The 21,206-nt window shown below is 42.7% G+C and overlaps 1 protein-coding gene across 1 annotated transcript in view; it reads right to left on the reverse strand.

The window, feature by feature from the left end:
• The window catches only part of LOC118632944 (SREBF chaperone), a 59,597-nt gene extending 39,407 nt beyond the window's left edge, over positions 1-20,190 (reverse strand). The window contains exon 1 of the mRNA XM_036266268.1: positions 20,133-20,190. The gene's annotated coding sequence lies outside the window, so the exon portion shown is untranslated. The remainder of the gene's footprint in view (positions 1-20,132) is intronic.
• Between the last annotated feature and the right edge of the window lie 1,016 nt (positions 20,191-21,206).

Below are 21,206 nucleotides of genomic sequence, written 5' to 3' on the forward strand. Positions count from 1 at the left end.
TGCTACAGCAAGGTTTTAATTATACTTTTTGCTTTAAATTCTTTGATAATTCTAATACCTAAGTCATAGCTGCCAACTATTGATTGTCCTTTCCCCTCAGGAGATGGCGAGATTTTCCTGATTCTTCATATATGGAGGAACCTTGAGTTTTGGGATATCATGCTATGTTACTCTAGATCTTATTTAAATCCAATGCAAAAGGCTGACTTTTTGTTTGTTGTGGTAGCAATCCACCTGAGTGGATCCAATCCACAACCCTATCCACCTTCTGTGAGTTGTGGTCCCAATGCCAATGAGAGGTAAGCCCTTGCAGTTTTTCTCTTTTTCTTTTTTTTTTTTTATCCTCACCCAAGGACACTTTTTTTTTTTGTTCAGATAGAGTAGAAGGGAGAGAGAGAGAGAGAAACATCGATGTGAAAGGGACACATCGAGTGGCTGCCACCCGCACGACCAACCAGGGCTGGGGACAAACTGCAACCAAGGTACATGCCCTTAGCGGGAACCGAACCTGGGTCTCTCGGGACCGCAGGCTGATGCTCTAACCGCTGAGCCAAACCAGCCAGGGCCGCTGAGCCAAACCGGCCAGGGCCCTTGCAGTTTTTCTTTAATCTGTCCCATGCAAACCATGCAATGGCCAGTGTAGGACTTGGGTAGTGTAGTCCACTTCAGTTCAGTCCTCAAACCCTTTGGTATGCTGTCTAGGGTCAGGTGCACATATGCTATTTCACAGGAGTGTTAGCTCTTAACTTCCATATTACTAAACCTCTCATTCCAAGAAACCAAAACCCATCACTCCAGTAAGGAGGAATGGAATGATGGAACCACCATAACCCACCCAAAACTGCAAACGGTCAGCTGGACAAGAAAAACAAGTTTCAGGAGACCCCAGCCCCCAACCAATCAAGAACTGGGGAGACCCCGGGCCCAACCAATCTGATGACCATGTCTCCTCGGCTGAACGACCCCCCCCCCCCCCAGCCCTGAGTTTAAAAATCCCTAGTCTGTACAAGCCCAGTCACTACTCTCTCCTTAGAGGTAGTCCAGCAGGCTAATTCCCAATAAACCTGAACTTCAGGAGACCATGCACCACCTCGTTCCACCTCATTCTTACAAGGAGAACCCAGGAATTCACACACAATATTATGGGTTCACTTTGTTGAGTCTCTTCTATAATCTTCTGCACACTTTCTAGCTCCCACTGGCCCAGTTCCCAGTCTTCTGGCTAAAAAGGAAGGGCTTTAGTTTCCCTGCCCTGCTGAGCACCTCCCATAATTGTGATTGCCTCCAGGGTAAAGTGATGAGAGGACAGAAAACAAAATCAGCAAATCTCTCCATGCCTGTCAGCCCATAATCCCTATAAATAAAAGGATTCCTCTCCCACCTGGCTGCCAATATCACTGCTGCCTCCAACACAACAGAATTCCAGGGCAGAAGAAAACAAAAAACAAAGCAAACAAAAACCAAGAGACTCTCTTCCTCCATCCTTACCTCTGACCCACTGGCTCCCCTGTCCTGTTCCTCAGACTAGAATAAGGCAGCTTCAACAAGCCAGTGTGTGAATTCCTGGGTTCTCCTTGTAAGAATGAGGTGGAACGAGGCGGTGCAGGGTCTCTTTCTGTCTGCACCCAGCCCCACTTCCAGGTTTGGCTACCTTTGAGTACAGGCTGGAAGGTATTTTATTGAGAGAGAAAAACAACAGTCTCCTTCCCCAGTCCATTCTGCTTCCATTTATCTTTCTGGTAGTACTTAAGACTTCTGATTCATGCAGTCAATCCAGGGATTTTAGTTGCATTCAGTCAGAGAGAAAGGGTAGTGTGTGCTTACTACATCTTGACCAGAATCAGAACCCTTAAGAGTTTTAATGAAATAATCTTCATAAATTTCTGATTCTTTGCCATTAAATAAAACTTTCCAAACCATGGCTGTTGGCACCCTTCTGCCAATCATATTGTCATTCCATTGTGAGCAGTATGCAGTGCCTTGTTGTGTTTAATAAGTTTCCTAACAGGGTGTGTATTAATTACTTTTATGATCTGAAAAAATAAAATAAAGGCAATAAGCAAAAAGTGTACAAAAGAATGGTAGGAAAGGTTAGTGGTGCTTGCTGGTCTTCATGTGGTATGATTACATGAAGATATATATGTATCTAATCTTTTTAATCCTTACCTGAGGATATTTTTCCATTTATCTTCAGATAGAGAGGGAGGGAGGAAGGGAGGAACATGGATGTGAGAGAGAAAGAGACACTGGTTGCCTCTTGCAGGACCTGGACCAGGGCTAGGGACGAATCGCAACCGAGGTACGTGCCCTCGACCAGAATCGAACCCGAGACTCTTTGGTCCACAGGCCTATGCTCCAACCACTGAGCCAAACCGGCCAGGGCACATGGAGAGATATTTTAAGTCAACTTTCTGTATTTATAGTTTTTACAATAAGTGTGGACTTTTTTTACTTTTAATAAAAATTTTTAAATTTAGCATAAAATATTACGGAAAAGTATCCAAATTATGAGTACACTGCTTCCTGAAAGTAAACATAGCCATTTAACTTAAACACCATTCACATAGCAAGAAATGATATTACCCCAAAATTCCCCTTTACAAGACACAAAAGTGATTTTTTTCAGTTGTAGTAGTAGTACACATACATAGTGACATTCAAATATACTGGAATGTATTTATGATTTTAGTTATCGTGATGCTTATTTCTTCATATGTTGTCAAGGTTTATAATATTTACTTTTCAAATGTTATAAAAATCTCCCATATATTTTCTATAGTTCATTCTAAAACTTGATAATCATTTGAAAAGTATTTAGAATATCTGATAATGTGACTGTCATTTGCTGAGAAAGCCTCAAAATTCCTAGGCAGGGCTAATAGAAAGTATTTTTCTCTGGCAGCCAGTCAGTAAAAACTAGAGGAGATGCCTGTTTCCTCAAATGCAAAGACAGCAACACAAAACTTCAAGGAACATGAAAAATCAAGGAAACATGACACCACCAAAGAAAGGAACCATAATTTTCCAGTTACTGACTACAGTACACTGGCTATCTGCAATCTGCCCCATAAAGAATTCAAAATAGCTGTTTTAAAGAAGCTCAGTGAGCTATAAGAAAACAAAAAAAGACAAGTCAATAAAGTCAGCAAAACAATATACAAAAACAGAATTTTAACATAGAGAAATAAATCATAAAAAAGAACCAAAAAGAATTTCTGGAGCTGAAGCATATAATGAATAGAATGAAAAATGTGATGGAGGGTCATCAACAGCACACTTGATCAAGCAGAAGAACAAATCTGAAGATACATTATCTGAAAGTATCCAGTAAGAGGAGAACAAAGAAAATAATGAAAATGAGTGAAGAAAAACCTATATGAATCACGGAAGGCCATCAAGAGAATTTAAGCATTGCTGGAGTTCCAGAGCAAGAAAGGAGAAATGGGGGCTCAGCCATTAAAGAAACAATGACTAAGTCTTGGCCCATGTTGCTCAGTGGTTAGAATATTGGCTCACATACAACAACACAGTTTGATCCCCAGCCCTGGTCAGGGTGCATGTGAGAGGCAGCTGATCAACATGTCTCTCCCACATTGATGTTTTTCTCTCTCCCCTCTCCCCCCACCCTCCCTCCCTTCCACTCTCTCCAAAAATCAATGGAAAAAATATCCCTGGGTGAGAATTCACAAAAAAAAAAAAGGAAAAAAGAAATAAAGGCTGAGCCCTGGCTGGGTAACTCAGTTAGAGCATTGTCCCAATACACCACAGTTGTGGGTTTGATCCTGTCAGGGCACATATAAGAAGCAATCAATGAAACGTATAAATAAGTGGAACAACAAATTGATCTTAATCTCTCTCTCTCTCTCTAATCAATAAATTTTTAAAAATGTTTTAAAGAAATAATAGCTGAGACCAACCAAAATCTGGGGAGACATTAAGATATTCAAATTCATAAAGCTCATAGGTCCCCAGAGTCAACCAAAAAATTATCTTCTCCAAGACAAACTGTAATAAAACCACCGAAAATCAAAGACAGAATTTCAAAAGCAGCAAGAGAAAAAAATTCCTCACATACAAAAGAACCCCTCCCTATAAAGCTATCAGTGGGATTTCTCAGCAGAAACTTTGTAGACCAGAAGAGGGTGGAATGATATATTCAAATGATGCTCTAGAAAAAACTGCCAAGCAAGAATATTATCCCCAGTAAAGTTGGCCTCCAGAAATGAAGGAGAAATAAAGACTTAATGAGCCCTGGCCGGTTTGGCTCAGCAGTTAGAGTGTTAGCCCACAGACCAGAGAGACCCGGGTTCGGTTCCCACTAAGGGCACATACCTCAGTTGCAATTTGTCCCTGGCCCCAGTTGTGGCCATGTGGGTGGCAACCAGTCGATGTGTCTCTCTCACATCAATGTTTCTCTCTCTCTTTTCCTTCCTCTCTCCCTCCTGCTCTATCTGAAGATAAATGCAAAATAAATAAATAAATAAATAAATAAAGACTTTACTAAATAAAATAAAAGCTTAGAGAGTTCATTACCACTAGACCCACGTAAAAAATGCTGAAATTCTTCAAGATGAAAGGATACTAATTAGTAATATGAAAACACAAAAAATATTCATAAAGGTGAGAATATAGTCAGATTCAGAATATTCTAATATAGTCATGCATCACTTAACAATGGAGATATATTCTGAGAAATGTGTAATTAAGTGATTTCATCACTGTGGTAAACATCGTAAAGTGCACTTACATGAACCTAGATGGCACAGCCTACTACACAACTAGGCTATATGCTATATATAGCCTATTGGTCCTAGGCTACAAACCTGTACAGCAGGTTACTGGACTGAAAACTGTAGTTAACTGTAACACAACAGCAAGTACTTGTGTATTTAAACCTATCCAAACATAGAAAAGATACAATAAAAATAAGGTATAAAAGACAAAAAGTGAATGAGAGTGTGTGTGTGCATGCTTTGTGGGAGCAAGGGGAGAGCTGTGGAAGGAAGCGATGTCAGAGGGAGAGCAGATGTCAGGGGGAAGGGAGAGGAAAGTGAGAACAGAGACTGAAAGAGACCCAGAGAGATAAAGCTTGCGAAATAATGAAAGGGACAGGGAGGGAGCCAAGGAGGGACAGACAGCAACAGGATTGAGAAGAAAGAGAGATAAAGAGGAACTCAGGGAAGGGAGGTGAATTTGTGCATTTCAGAGAGAACGAGAGAGAGTGTGTGTGCAGCAGCTGCAGGGCTGCAGGTGCGGTCTCTTGGGCTCCTCTCCTCCCCTGCCGTCTCCCTAATTCCAGGCCCCAGCCTGGGTGGGCACAGGGTAGGTGAACAGCAAGCTGAGCCTCATCTATATAAACCACCCAGAGCTGGCAGCAAATTCAACATCTTAGTCAGGCCTAGCCTTTTCTTGCAACATCACAAACTTTTTGCTTATAGTCCATTATAATCTTACAAGACCCAGCACTGAATGTGCAGTCCATCATCGACCGACACATCATTATGTGGCACATGACTGTACTGTGATATGGTGGTGTGTTGATGACTTGATTCTCTGGTCTGCAGGCTGATGCTCCAACCGCTGAGCCAAACCGGCCAGGGCTGTTGATGACTTGATTCTGATAAAAAAGTTAAAGGACAGCCCTGGCCAGTTTTGCTAAGTGGTTAGAGCGCTGGCCTACAGTCCAGAGAGACCCGGGTTCAGTTCCCGCAAAGGGCTCGTACCTCAGTTGCAGTTTGTCCCCAGCCCCAGTTGGGGTTGTGTGGGTGGCAATCAGTTGGTGTGTCTCTCTTGCATCGATGTTTCTCTCTCTTTCTCTCTTCCCCCCCTCTCAGCCTCTTGCTCTATCCAAAAAGATGAATGCAAAAAGTCCTCGGATGAAGATTAAAAAAAAAAAAAAGTTAAAGGAGCCCTGGCCGGTTTGGCTCAGCGGTTAGAGCGTCGGCCTGCAGTCCGGAGAGACCCGGGTTCGGTTCCCGCTAAGGACACGTACCTCGGTTGCAGTTTGTCCCTGGCCCTGGTTGGTTGTGCGGGTGGCAGCCACTCGATGTGTCCCTTCACGTCGATGTTTCTCACTCTCTCTCCCTTCCTCTCTCTCCCTCCCACTCTATCTGTACAAAAAAAAAAAAGTTAAAGGACAAAAGCATTACAAATCACTATAGCTACAGTAATTTTTTAATGGATACACAATATAAAAAGATGTAAATTGTGACATCAAAAACATAAAATATGGGGTGGATAAAAACATAATTTTTAATTTTTTTAATTTATTTATTTTAGAGAGAGAGAGGAAGGGAGAGGGAGAGATAGATAGAAATACCGATGAGACAGAGAACATTGACTGGCTGCCTCCTGCATACCCCCCACTGGGGATTTGGCCCATAACCTGGGCATGTGCCCTGACCCGGAATCAAACCAATAACCTTTCTGTGTATGGGACAATGCTCAACCACTGAGCCACACCGGCTAGGCAAAATGCTAATAAAATTAAGGTGTTCTCAACTTAAAATAGATTGTTACAACTATGAGATATTTTATGTAACTCATGGTAACAACAAACCAAAAAAAATATAGTAGATACTACCAGCCAGTGTGGCTCTGTGGTTTAGATATACTTAGATGCACAAATACTCACACTATGTTACAGATGCCTATAGAATTCAGTGCAGTAGCATGCTGTACAGGTTTTCAGCTAGGAGTAACAGGCTAGATCATACAGCCTAGGTGGGTAGTATAGTAGGCTGTACCATCTAGGTTTGTGTAAGTGTACTTTGATGTTCACACAACAAAAACCACCTAATGGCGCATTTCTCAGAACAGATCCCCATTGTTAAGCTATGCGTGCATGCGTATGCATGTATGTGTGTGTGTGTGTGTGTGTGCGTATGACACAGACTTCAATTACATATTTACGTCCTTCTCAACCCCAAAGCTAAACTCAAGCTCAGTGGGAACACATTAGAAGAATTTCCACTACAATCAGAGGCCAAACAAGGTTGTGTACTTCACCACCACTATTTATTACCATTGTGGAGGTACTAGCTAGCATAATTAGGCAACAGAAAGAAAACACAAGCATACCACTGGAAAAGAAAAGGTAAAATTACCACTATTTGCCCTCGTCGGTTTGGCTCAGCAATTAGAACGTCGGCCTGCAAACCAGAGAGTCCCGGGTTCAGTTCCTGCTAAGGGCATGTATCTCAGTTGTATTCTGTCCCCGGCCCGGTTGGGGTCGTGTGGGTGGTGGCCAGTCGATGTGTCTCTCTCACATCGATGTTTCTCTCTCTCTCTTCCTCCCTCCCTCTCGCCTGTTCTATCTGAAGATGAATGCAAAAAGTTCCTCAGGTGAGGATAAAAAAAGAAAAAAAGAGTCAATCAATAGCTGCATAAATAAGTGGAACAACAAGTAGATGTTTCTCTCTCTCTCCCCCCGCCTCCTTTCTCTAAAAATCAATAAATTAAAAAATTTAAAGAAAACAATGTTTACTAACACAAAAATACAGAGATTAATGTATAGACTAGAAAGTACAGAAATAGACCCAAATGTACATATGTAGTAAAGTATATTACATACAGTAAATGATAAAGGATATTTAAACAAGTAGAAGATGAACTGGTCAATAAAAGGTGTTACAACTCATGACTGGCCATTTGGGAAAATATTTAGTTGGCCCCACACTAAAATAAATCAAATGGATAAAAGATTTAAAAGTAAAAATGAAATGTAAAAAGTACTTTCAGAAACCATAGGATTGCCCAGCTGATGTGGCTCAGTGGTTGAGTGTCAACCCATGCACCAAGAGGTCACCAGTTCGATTTCCGGTAAGGGCACATGCCCAGGTTGTGGACCAAATCCCCCGTGGGGGGCATGCAGGAGGCGGCCAATCGATGTTCTCTCTCATTGATGTTTCTCCCCCCACTTCCTCTCTCTCTAAAATAAAAAATATATATAAAAAAGAAACCATAGGATAATTTTTCATACTTTTCCACTAGGGAAGATTGTTTAGGCATAACAGGGAAACCAGAAACCTTAAAAGGCCAATAAATATGACCCAAGTAAAAACCAAATATTTGTAATGATAAAACCATCCTAAGTAAAAAGATAAATAACAATCTGAAAAAATATAATTGCAATTTATATCACTGACAAAGTGCTAAGTTTTTCCATATATAAACAATGTCTACAAACATATTTAAAAAACCAAAGGCCAACAGAAAAATGAACAAAGAATACAATCAGCTTTTTCACAGAAAATAAAATGGAACTGGTCCTTCAACCTTATAGCAACAGGAAAGACATATTAAAACAACCTGAGTTATGAGTGTTCTTTCTATTACTTTTCTTTTTTTTTTTTAACATCCACGTGAGAGGGACACATCGATTGGATGCCTCCCTCAAGACCCTGACCAGGGCTGGGGACGAACCGCAATCGAGGTATGTGCCCTTGGCCAAAATTGAGCCCACGACTCGTTGGTCCATGGGCCGACGCTCTATTGCTAAGCCAAACTGGCCAGGGCTCTACTACTCTTTTAACTTTTCTATCATTTGAACTAAGACGTTTTGGGGAGGAAACAGAGAGAAACTGTTTTGTCACCTAACAAATTGGCAAAGATCAAACTGCAGTGCAGTACCACAGTGCTGGTGAGGGTGTGGGAACAGGTACTGCCACACAGCTGAGAGTGGACGTGGACAAACCCTCAATGTAGGTGCAACTGGAAAGAGCCACCAAAATGGCAAAAGCATATACTCACCAACCTAGCACTCCTGCCTCCGGTCAGAGACCACACAGGTGCACCTGGCCATGCTGGACCAATGTCTGTGGAAAGTTACTCAGCATTATCTGCACTAGCAAAATTTATAACACCTTCTGTGACCATCAGTAAAGCTCTGGCTGAATAAATTAAGGTACATCCCAACAATGGAATATTGTAAAAGACAAAGAGAAAGCTCTTATGTTTGATAATGAACTACTGCAAACAGAGGAAAAAAGCAAGGGATATAGTGTGCTACCTTCACGCAAAAGAAGAGCCCTCTCTGTGTGTCTGTATTATGCACACAACACCCCTGACCGGACACTCGAGAACTGGTAACACTGGCTGCCTCTGGGGAGAGGATCTGATGGCCAGGGGCAAGATAGAAGGAAAACTTTTCTGTGTACACTCTTGTACCTTTTGAATTTTGTGCCATGAGAACGTATTATTGCACTGAAAAGTTAAATTAAAAAAAAAAAAAGAACAAGCAGTAGCCCTCCTCTTCGAGCTCGGTACCTGTGCACTGCCACCCTGTCCTGTGTGCATCCTGGCTCTCTTAGTCTCCCGACTGACTGGTCCCTCTCGGGAGAAGGCCACAGCTGAAGCGCCTCTGTGTTCCCTAGAGCACCCAGCACCTCGTTGGTGCCAAGCGGAAAGTCACCGTAGGTCTGTTCACTATGCTAAACCAGTCCTCTGGTACAAACAAGTCATCTTTGGGGAAAAGAAGATTTGTTCTGAATGCTGCTTTACAAAGTGGACCAAGGATCAGGACAGGAAATTCTGCTTCTTTAAGCATCAAAATTAGCCAAATAAGCTGGAGGAATTTTCAAGTTAACAAGTACTGAAAAAATAAATTCCAGTTCATGAATGAAAGCCAATTTCAGAGAATTTGAAGCCTGAGAACATACATATTCAAGAAAGTGATCAGAATAACTTTTGGGATGGCAACACCTAGATTGAAGGAAGACTAAATTCCATTAACTGGTTGTGAAAGCCATTACAAATAATCATGTACATAAACATCAACAAATACTAAAAATTTTCTTCTGCAATGCCCTTCTTACTCCCTCTTGACCTGGTCAGGAATGACTGACAAAGGGACTGAACTGACCACTTGAATGAACATGTGCAAAAAATCTGTTTTAAAGCTAGAAATAACCCAGGAGCCCAATGGGGCAATCCCTGTCATTTCACAAGACAAGACCTTTGGCCCAGAGGAGGGTGCCCTTAGCCTCGGTCCCAGCAGGTACAGACAGGAGCATGGCCAGGACCAGCCTCCAGGCTCCCAACCACACATGGACACATCGAGGCCACACAAGATGGAGGTCTCTTGCCTGGTTACCTGACAGAAGCGTGGTCCTCTGGAGACCTCCAGGGTTCCTGATGGTCTACACTGTAGACTCTACACAAAAGTGGAGGTGTGATGAGTCTCTATTTTATTACTATCTCAAAAGCTTTTAATATAAATGCCGCAGGACGATGGTTCCATTCCAAACACAAACTGTGCAAAAAAGCTGTTTGTGAGGGAAGAGAGGCAAAGAAAAGAGCCAAGAGATGAGGTTCACCTGGGGCCATTTTCCTTGGTGCTGGGAAATTAGGTAGCTGCATGCAAAGAGTTAGGCTGGACCCTTATCATACATCACAGACAGGAAGTAACTCAAAATGAATCAAAGACCAAAATGAAGAGCTAAAACTAGAAAACAGGGAAAATCTTCATGGTACTGGATCTCGCAAGGATTCTTAGATTTTCACCAAAAGCACAGGCAACAAAAACAAAAAGCAGACTAATTGGACTTCATAAAAATTAGCAATTTTTGTGCAAAGAAAACTACCAACAGAGTGAAAAGACAATCCACAGGATAGGAAAATATATTTCTGAGTCATGTATCTAATAAAGTATTAATATCCAGAATATATTAAAAACTGCTACTGCCTGGCCGGTGTAGCTCAGTGATTGAGCGTTGACCCATGCACTAAGAGGTCACTGGTTCGATTCCCGGTCAGGGCACATGCCCAGGTTGGGAGCCCAATCCCCAGTGGGGCACATGTAGGAGGTGGCCAATTAATGATCTCTCTCATCAATATTTCTCTCCCTCTCCCTTCCTCTCTCTCTAAAAATCAATAAAGAAAAAAAACTGCTACAACTTGGCAACAAAAACACAATCTGATTCAAAGGGCTTGAAAAGACTTCTTTCTAAAGAAGATACACAAATGGCCAATAAGCATATGAAAAGATGCTCAACATCACTAATCATCAGGAAAATACAAATCAAAACATAGTGCAATACCATTTCATACCCACTTAGGATGGCTTTATTAAAAACAAAAACAAGCCCTGGCTGGTTTGGCTCAGCAGTAGAGTGTTGGCCCATGGACCAATGAGTCCCGGGTTCAATTCTAGCCAAGGGCACGTACCTGGGTTGCGGTTCATCCCCGGCCCTGGTTGGGGTCATGCAGGAGGAAACCAGTGGATGTGTCCCTCCTGTCGATGTTTCTCTCTCTCCCTTTCTCTCCCTCTCTTTCTACGTGAAGATAAATAGAAAAATATCCTCAGGTGAGGATAAAAAACAAAACAAAACAAAACAAAAACAAGCCCTGGCTGGTTGTTCAGTGGTTAGAGCAATGGCCTTCAGACCAATGAGTCTCGGGTTTGATTCTGGTCAAGGGCATGTACTTTGGATGCAGTTTGTCCCACGCCCTGGTCACAGTCATGCAGGAGGCAATCAGTCACTTTATCCCTCTTACATCGATGTTTCTCTCTTTCTCCCTCCCACTCTATCTGAAGATAAATAGAAAATATCCTTAGGTGAGGATTTAAAGAAAAAACAGCAAATAAATGGAAAATAACAAGTGTTGGTAAGAATGTGGACAACTGGGGACTCTCCTGCACTCCTGGGGGAATGTAAAATGATACACCAATATAGAAAATAGGTTCCTCAAAAAATAGACATATAACCCTGGCCAGTTTGGCTCAGTGGTTAGAGCATTGGCCCATGGATCAGAGAGTCCCAGGTTTGGTTCCCGCTAAGGGCATGTACCTCGGTTGCAGTTCGCCCCTGGCCCCAGTTGGGGTTGTGTGGGTGGCAATCAGTGGATGTGTCTCTCTCACATTGATGCTTCTCTCTCTCTCTTCCTCCATCCCTCCCTCCCGCCCTATCTGAAGATAAATGCAAAAAGGTCTCGGGTGAGAATTAAAAACAAACATAGACATACAATAGAATATTCAGCCTGAAAAAGTAATGAAATTCTGACACCATGCTACAACATGGATGAGTACTCAAAACATGCTAAATGAAATAAGCCAGTCACAAAAGGACAAGTGTAGTGTAATTCCAGTTATACAAGGGACCTAGAATAGGAAAATTCAGACAATAAATAAAGACAAAGTAAAATGGTGGCTGCCAGGGGTGGAGGGGAGAATGGGGAGTTTAATGGGTATAGAGTTTCTGTCTGGAACGATAAACACGTTCTGGAGGTGAATAGCACAATACTGTGAATGTATCTGATGCCTCTGAATGGTACACTTACAAGTGGTTAAAATAGAAAATTTTATGTTATGTGTATTTGCCAAAATAAAAAAAATCACCAAGTATTTTAAAATATAGATATAACAATGAGAAGAGTGGAAGATATACATGAAATAAGAGGGGCCCGAGTTAGTGAGTAAATGACAGACGTAACTAAGGGACAGGTACACACAGGCTCTCTGCTTTAGTGTATGGTGAAATTTTATCACAAGAAACATGAATAAACAAAGAAGTCCTCTGTAATGTACAAAGCCTTCTAGAATTTATACTCTTACAAAATTTAGTGAGAACAAAGACTCAAGAATCAAAGACCCAACATGTAAGACTATAAAACTATAAAACTCTCAGAAGAGCCCGGCTGGTGTGGCTCACTGCTTGAGGGTCACCTGTTCAATTCCTGCTCAGGGCACATGTCCAGGTTATGGGCCCAATCCCCAGTGTGTGTGTGTGGGGGGGAGGATGCAGAAGGAAACCAATGGTCTCTCTCATCGATGTTTTTATCTCTATCTCCCTCTCCCTCTCTCTAAAATCAATAAAGAAAAAAATTGGGGAAAAAAAAACTCTCAGAAGCAACAAAGAACAAAAGCCTCACGACAATTGATTTGGCAATGATTTCTTGGGTACGACCAAAAGAATAGCAACGAAAAAGAAAAATAAACCGATTGGACTTCATAAAAACTTTTAAGCAGTGTGCATCAAAAGATATGATCAACAGAGTAAAAAGGCAACATGGGAGAAAGTATTTACAAATCATGTATCTGATAGGGGATGAATATCCAAAATATATAGAGAACTTCTAAAACTCAATAGCAAAAAAAAAAAAAATTCCAACTTTTAAAAACAGGCAAAGGACTTGAATAGAAATTTCTCCAAAGAAGATATATAATGTCTAATAAGCACATGAAAAGATGCTCAAGATCACTAATCATTAGGAAAATGAAAATCAAAACTACAAAGAGAGCCCTAGCCAGTGTGGCTCACAGTTAGTTGGAGTGTCATCCAGTACACCAAAAGATCTTGGGTTCAATTCCCTGTCAGGGCACACACTTAGATTTCAGGTTTGATCCCTGGCCCTAGTTGGGGCATGTTGGGGAGGCAACCAGTTGATGTTTCTCACTCTCTCTGAAAAAACAATGAACATGTCCTCAAATGAGGATTAAAAAAAAAAAAACTACAATGAGATACTACCTCACACCCATTAGCATAGCTACTATAAAAAATTTCTTATTTATTTTATTTTTTCCTTTTATTGATTCCAGAGAGAGGGGAAGGGAGAGGGAGAGAGAGATAGAAACATTGATGAGAGAGAACATCGACTGGCCACCTCCTAGGCCCACATACTGGGCATGTGTCCTGACAGGGAATCGAACCAGCAACCTCTTGGTGCATGGGTCGACGCTCAACCACTGAGCCACACCGGCTGGACTATAAAAAAATTTTAAAATAAATTTTAAAAACACCAGAAAATAACAAGTGTTGGCAAGAACGTGAAGAAATTGGAACCTTGTACATTGCTGGTGAGAATGTAAAATAGTGCAGTCACTGTGGAAAACGGTATGGAGGTGCCTCAAAAATTAATCATAGAATTACCAATGACCCAGCAATTCCATTTCTGTATATACCCAAACAAACTGAAAACATGGACTTTAGCAAATACTTGTACACTCATATTCACAGCAGCATTATTCACAATAGCCAAAAGGTAGAAACAGCTCAAATATCCGTCAACAGATGACTGGATAAACAACATGGATGGACCATGAGGATGTTAGGATAAGTGAAATAAGCAAAATACAAAAAGACAAATGCTGTATAATTCCACTTATATGATATACTTAGTTAAAATCAGAGAGACAGAAAGCAGAATGGTGGTTGCCAGGGGAATGGGGGGAGGAGAGAATCCAGAGTTATTGTTTAATGAATACAGTATTGCAAAAGTAGGTTAAGAGATGCATTGTGATATTCTTTTACGTTAATAAAGCTATTGTAATAATGATAACTTGCATATATTTTGCTATATGAACTGTAAACCTACTTTTGCCCACTCCTATACTTTAGACAAAATCAAAACAGTGGCTCAGAAGAGGGACAGCCATTTCAGGCACTGGACCTGAAGGAAATTTCTAATTGGTTTCAGATTCTCTTAGAGACTTTTTATATAGATCTCAATGCAAGCTGATGGGGCCATGCAAAGTGAGTTTAGTAAAAAGCTAACTTGGGTGTAGCTGGTGTGGCTCAGTGGTTGAGCACAGACCCATGCACCAAGAGGTCACCGGTTCGATTCCCGGTCAGAACACATACCCAGGTTGTGGGCCTGATCCCTGGTGGGGGGCCAATCAATGCTCTCTCTCATCGATGTTTCTATCTCTCTCCCCCTCTCACTTCCTCTTTCTGTAAAATCAATAAAGGGAAAAGAATTGGAAAAAAAAAAAAAGAAGCTAACTTGGCAGAGGGGCCAGAATTCTGCTGCTTCCTAATGATCCAGCATTACCCCAAACTAAAACAATGCCTAGAACAGGTTCGTTGCAGCACCTTCTGCACAGTCCCATGGGTGTTCTTTCTCAGTTAAGCTTGGGATGGCTTTTGAGAGGTAAAGAATTTAAGATAATCCTCCCTGACAAGAATATGATATGCAAAAGGCAGATCTTAATGTTTCTAAGTCACTGTCACTAGGGTGACAAATGTGAATGAATGTCAAAGCCAACCAGGACTCAGGTCTAAAAGAAGGAACCTAATCATCCCATGGAGATGAGTATAAACATGAGCTGGTAGAGGGAAGAAAGGCTGGGTAGGCCAGCTTAGGTCAGATCAGGAGACTGTTGAAGAGGAAAGACACTGTGACTGGAGACTTTGATTAACAGTAAGTAGTCCTGTGAAAGGTACAACCCAAGCTCACAGCCAAATACAGCAAGCAAGGGCAAACAAGGCTGTTCAAAGGAGAAAGTTATTGGAAAACATAAAAATAAATGAGGTTTTATGTTTTAAAAAACAAAAAAGTTGTAGAATAGTTTTTTACATGAAAAGATGTTCACACAGCTCTGACCAATCTGGTTCAGCAGTTAAGAGTGTCAGCCCTCAAACTGAAGGGTCAAGGGTTCAATTCCCTGTCAAGGGCATGAACCTGGGTTGCAGGTTTGATCCCCAGCCCCAGTTGGGATAGTGTGGGAGGCAACCAATCGATGTAGCTCTCACATCAATGTAGCTCTCTCACATCAATGTTTCTCTCTCTCTCCCTCCCTCCTTCCCTTCCACTCTATCTAAAAATCAATGGAAAAATATCCTCCAGTGAGGATTAACAACGACAAAAAGATGTTCACATAGTAACACAGAAAATAAATACAAGTCCGGCTGGTGTGGCTCAGTGGTTGAGCGTCAACCCATGCACCAAGAGGTCGCCAGTTCGATTCCCAGTCAGGACACATGCCCAGGTTGGGGGCCCAATCCCCAGTGTGGGGCATGCAGGAGGCCGCCAATCAATGTTCTCTTTCATCGATGTTTCTCTCACTTCCTCTCTCTCTAAAATCAATAGAGAAAAAAAATTGTTTTTAAAGAAAATAAATACAAAACAGTATGATACCATTACAAAGAGAAAGAGAGAGCAAGAGAATGAGCAAGAAAGAAGCCTGAAAAGAATGTGCTGAGATTGCTGACAATTTAAGTGTGTGTGTCTATTAATTTTTCTTCAACGTGGATGACTTGTATTTTAAAAAAAGCAAAAAAAACAAACAAACTCTAATCCTTCAAGAAATTTAGAAATATGGAATTGCAGGAAAAGAGTAGAAATCACACTATAACTGAAAATGCAATTTTAATTATGGTCTCAAAAAAATAAGGGATATACCTGGCAAAACCATACTGTAAGACTGACTGATGCTGATGGGGTTCAGTGTGAAACATGTAGGTTACTGGTATCATGTTCTGGTTTAGGTGCATTTGTAAGGAACCTTGGCTCTCAAAGTATAGTTTCCCATTCTAGCAGCAGCAGCACCTGGTAATTTGTTTGAAATTTCAATATTGGGGCCTACCTCTGACTTACAGAATTGTAACTTTGGAGGTGGGGTTAGAACAAGCACTCTAGGTGATTGTGATTAATGCTAAGGTTTGAGAACCACTAGTATAAGTAATGATGCCTCACCTAGGTAAAAATAGCTTGTCTAGTAAGTACAATGTATTTATTTCTCAAAACCAACTGTTATTTTAACCTAAACCCTGAACAAATACTAATCCATTCAATTATGAAACAACAAGCAGGCAAATGGTAAAGATATTTTTTTAATTAGGTAGAATTCTGGAACTGCTCCATTTTGAGATAATGTACCAACCACTAGAGTGGAATAAACTGAAAAAAAATCACATCTAGTTTGTAAAAAGTGATAAGGAATCACCGTATTTGTAATTTCAATATTTAGATTATTTAAAAATACTCTAAACTTGAGGAATAGCACAAATATGACTATTACAACTGCTTTATTTATGTGAACTGATCATTTTAGTCTCATTGGCTTATTAAAATTAGCATGTTTAAAAAAGGTCCAAAAAAATTTCAACTTCCAAAGGGCTTTATCAGTCACTGTAGCTTCAAACTTAAGACTGGTGCTGTATTTGAGACATAAAGACTATTGAGATATCAAATCCTCATTCACACTCATGACTGCAATTTTAAAATAACTTACACTTGGTTATTAATATGAAATACCATTTTCTCTGATTACGTGGAATTACACAGACCACTAGATTTCCAAATCAGAAACAAATGTTTAACATAACACCTTACATAATTTATGCATTTAGGAATTGCTAAATATCAAATAAACCAGTGGTTTCCAGAAGTTTTTTATTATGAATCCCCAATAACAAAAATCTGAGTACACATCCCCAATATATGTATATTTATATATAAATTATAGTGCTCACTTCAGGAGCACACATATATATATAAATTATACATGTACTACTATGATACTATATGTGTACATTATAAAATATATAGTAAAAATTCAGTATGGCTGATAAAAACATGAAAGTCATTTTTAATTTTTTTTTCTAAGACCCATGCGCACTCTTTATGCTTAAACACACGCACACTGGCTTATGCTTAAACTCCACTGCAAAGCTTATGTATGGCCTAACGATGCTGCAAGCAGTGGCCAAATTGCTATCTCCTTCCTGCTCAGTTCCACCATCTCCGACACAAGTCGGTGATGCTGCCTTCTTTCCTTTACACCTCATCACCTGCTGCTGCCTCTCACCTGCCAATGGACAACGGTGACAACTATGAAGCCAGCAGATGCAAACAGCATAAGAGCATCAACTCTGTTGTCAGACAAACCTGGATCTATGCCTCTAACTCACCAGGTGACTCAGGGCCTGTCAAATAACATCTCTCAAACTCATCAGTACAGAGGGCAGTAACAGTATCAGCTCACCTGGTTATTATGATTGAGATAAGCTATTATTAGAGCACCTAGCACAATACCTACACAATGCAAGTGCTCAATAAATAGTTTACCCAAAATCATTATTTCAGGTGGCTAAAGAAGTTACCTGGACTTTGTTTCATCGGCTAACACAGGAAGGAAGCAGATTAGAGTGGAAGTAGTTCAGGTGGTAGAGTCCATCAGATCTGGTTTGAAGGCCTGATCTACCCCTTACAAGCTGGGTGACTCTGGGAGCCCAGTTTCTCGCTGAGGGGCAAGCTTCTCATCTGTTCAATGACAGTGATGACAAACCATATGTGAAGTACCCGTCAGAGCCAGTTAAACTAATACTGGTGGCCAGCAAATAGCCCACAATGGTGAGGATAAGCAAACAGCACATAAAACTAAGTGTCATTTAGGGTCTTTAGACCACATTCACATGCATGGCTAAATACTAAGAGAGTAGGCCTCCCTAAAGTCTATCTCCAAACGTTAAGAAATGCATGTGTGCCCTGGCCGGTTTGGCTCAGCGGTTAGAGTGTCGGCCTGCGGTCCAGAGAGGCCCGGGTTCAGTTCCTGCGAGAGGCATGTACCTTGGTTGCAGTTTATCCCTGGCCCTAGCTGGGTCGTGCGTGCAGGAGGCAGCTACTCAGTGTGTCCCTTTCACATCGATGTTTCTCTGTCTCTCTCTTCCTCTCTCTCCCTCCCACTCTATCTGAATAAAAAATGGAAAAATGTCCTCGGGTGAGGATTAAAAAAAAAAGAAGAAATGCATGTGGCCCTGGCCGGTTTGGCTCAGCGGTTAGAACGTCGGCCTGTGGTCCGGAGAGACCCGGGTTCAGTTTCCGCCAAGGGCACGTACCTCGGTTGCAGTTTGCCCCCGGCCCTGGTTGGGCCGTGTAGGTGGCAACCACTTGATGTGTCCCTTTCACATTGATGTTTCTCTCTTTCTCTCCCTCCCACTCTATCTGAATAAAATATCAAAAAATGTCCTTGGGTGAGGATTTAAAAAAAGAAAAAGAAATGCATGTGTACTGAATCCACAAGTATGGCTTGTTTCCCAGCTGGACAGTTCATTTGCTCATACACAACATAACGCAATTGGCAACCTTTATGCCTCCATTTTCTAGTCATGAACTAGGAACAGATAGATGTTTTACCCACCTTCCAACAGTAAACTAGATAATTGGGGTAGGGGGGGAATCCTACGCCAGCTATTATGAAGTAGAGAGATGCTGTTTCTGTAACAACGAGAGAGAGAGCTCTCAAACATCAGATTAGTTCCTGAGACCTAATTCTTTCAACTTCAATCTATGATCAAAAGAATGAATGCAGAGATATATTTACACATATTTTTTTATTTATTTTTTGCATCGTGTGCCCAGTGGGAATGCTACAAATGTGTAAAAACACTTAAAACCTAAACTGTATTAGTATACATGTAAAAAAAAATTACAGGTCGTCAATTAGGCATTATTCAGAAACACCTAAAACGTACTCAGCACTAACAAGACATCCCTGACCCTGACTCTCCTAGGAAAGCCTCAACCTTCAGCACAACATACTGAGATGGCAGCACATCAATAAGGACGCGGCATAACCAAACCGCCACACGTTTGGTTACATAAATAAAAACACACCCTCAGCTAACATCATTAAAGATACCTTTCTACACCCTCTTCACAAGAATTATTACAAAATCTCCGGAAAGAGTTTAGTTACGAAGCCCTAATTGTCACCACAGAAGGTGGGGCAATCGGTGGCCCGAACTAGGGGAAACTCCTGCCAGAGCCCTCACTGGGACTCCCTGTCCCGCCAGCAGGACCTCCACCTGCACACGTCCTACGAGTCAGTCTGGACCCAGAGCTCCCGGCAACTAATGCTACCCTGACATTATAATCCTGTTTGACACAGAGAGACAATCAACACACCTAGGAGTAAACAGAGGCAACGCTAGTGAGAAAAGTTGAGGTTTGGGCAAAGCAAAAAACTAGAAACCAAGCAAAACCCACCCAAGCTACGTGGTGCCCCTCACTCAGGTCTTCCAAAAGAGGGAGAAGTAAACAGCGCGCTCTCCCCCGCACTCTGGAAACTCAGCCCCAAAGCAGGTTCTAGAACCGACAGCTTCCCGGGGCCGCTGGGGCCGGGGGCGCAGCGGCGCGACCCCTCTCCCGGCAGCGGTCACTGGGGACCAGAGGATGGGGCGGGGGCAGGCGGCTCGCTCGGGCGGGGGCGGGGCGGGGTGGCGGGTACACGGCGACCCAGCCCCCTCTCCAGGCTGCGGTCTCCGAGCCTGGGCGGCACAGCTGCTGGACAGCGCCCACGCCCGCGCGCCCGCGCCCGAGGCGGCCCCCATCCCGGAACTCCCGGGGCCGCGCGGCGGGAGGCCGGAGCCGGGGCCCGCGAGCAGGCGCTGTGGGGACGCGCGCGGTGGTACCTGTGGCGGCAGCTGCTCCCCGGCGGCGGCGGCGAAGGCGGGGCGTGGCGGGCCCGCGCTTGGCCCACGGTCGGTCCGGTGCGTGGCGCCCGCCCTCAATCTCCCGGCCGCCAGGCGCCCACGCAGCTCCCCGCCCCTTCACCTCTCACCTTCTACCTTTCCCCTCCCGCCCCACCGCCCTCCACACGTGTTCCCAGCGGCCCGCGCATGCGTAATCGAGCCCCGCCACCGCTCTCGCCCGCCCCCTGGCGGGCGCCGGCCACGCAACACGGAGGAAGGGAGCGGTGGCGAGCCTAGGCGGAGCGTGCGTGCAGCTAAGGACCGCACCAGGGCTTTTGACAGCCCCTTCCGGAGAGTTATCAACAACAGGAACAAAGATGCCCACGATCCCTGTTATATAACAGCAAAAAATTAAAAGCAACCGAGATGCACAACACATGCAGACGGGTCGAATAAATCATGTCCATAAAACGACTTTCCCTACAGCCTTTTAAAAGATGGTTCAAGTCCTGACCGTTTTGAGTCAGTGGTCAGAGCCTTGGCCTGCAAACCAAAGGATCACGAGTTCGATTCAAGAGCATGTACCTCGGTTGCAGGTTCCATTCCAACCTGGTTGGGGTCCTGCTGGAAGCAGCCAGTTCATGTGTCTCTCTCTCATTGATGTTTCTCCCTCCCTCCCTTCCACTCTATCTAAAATATCAATGGAAAAACCACCTCAGGTGAGGACTAACAACAAAAAAAGATGGTTCAGAAGGAGCTGTAGAGTATGCTCTCAACTTTTGTTAAAAACAGTCCGAGGAAGAGGGTCTAGGGTGATACCGCTGTGTCATCTGCAGATATCTCCGGGTGTGGGTATCTCCGGGTAGAGGATTACAGGTGTTGGGTTTTTTGCATTTGCTGATGGACATTAAACCATTTTCTACATGGAACAAGCATTTGTTGTGATAGCTACATCCACAGGGCGTTTACTCTGTGTCAGGTGCTGGGCTGAGCGCTTTGCACACGTGCTCGGCTTTGACCTTCCCGAAAACCCCGGGTAGGTCCCGTTTCTAGGTCTCATACAAGACAAAGGGG

Source organism: Molossus molossus, unplaced genomic scaffold, assembly GCF_014108415.1.
Source record: "Molossus molossus isolate mMolMol1 unplaced genomic scaffold, mMolMol1.p scaffold_m16_p_18, whole genome shotgun sequence".
Taxonomy (NCBI): domain Eukaryota; kingdom Metazoa; phylum Chordata; class Mammalia; order Chiroptera; family Molossidae; genus Molossus; species Molossus molossus.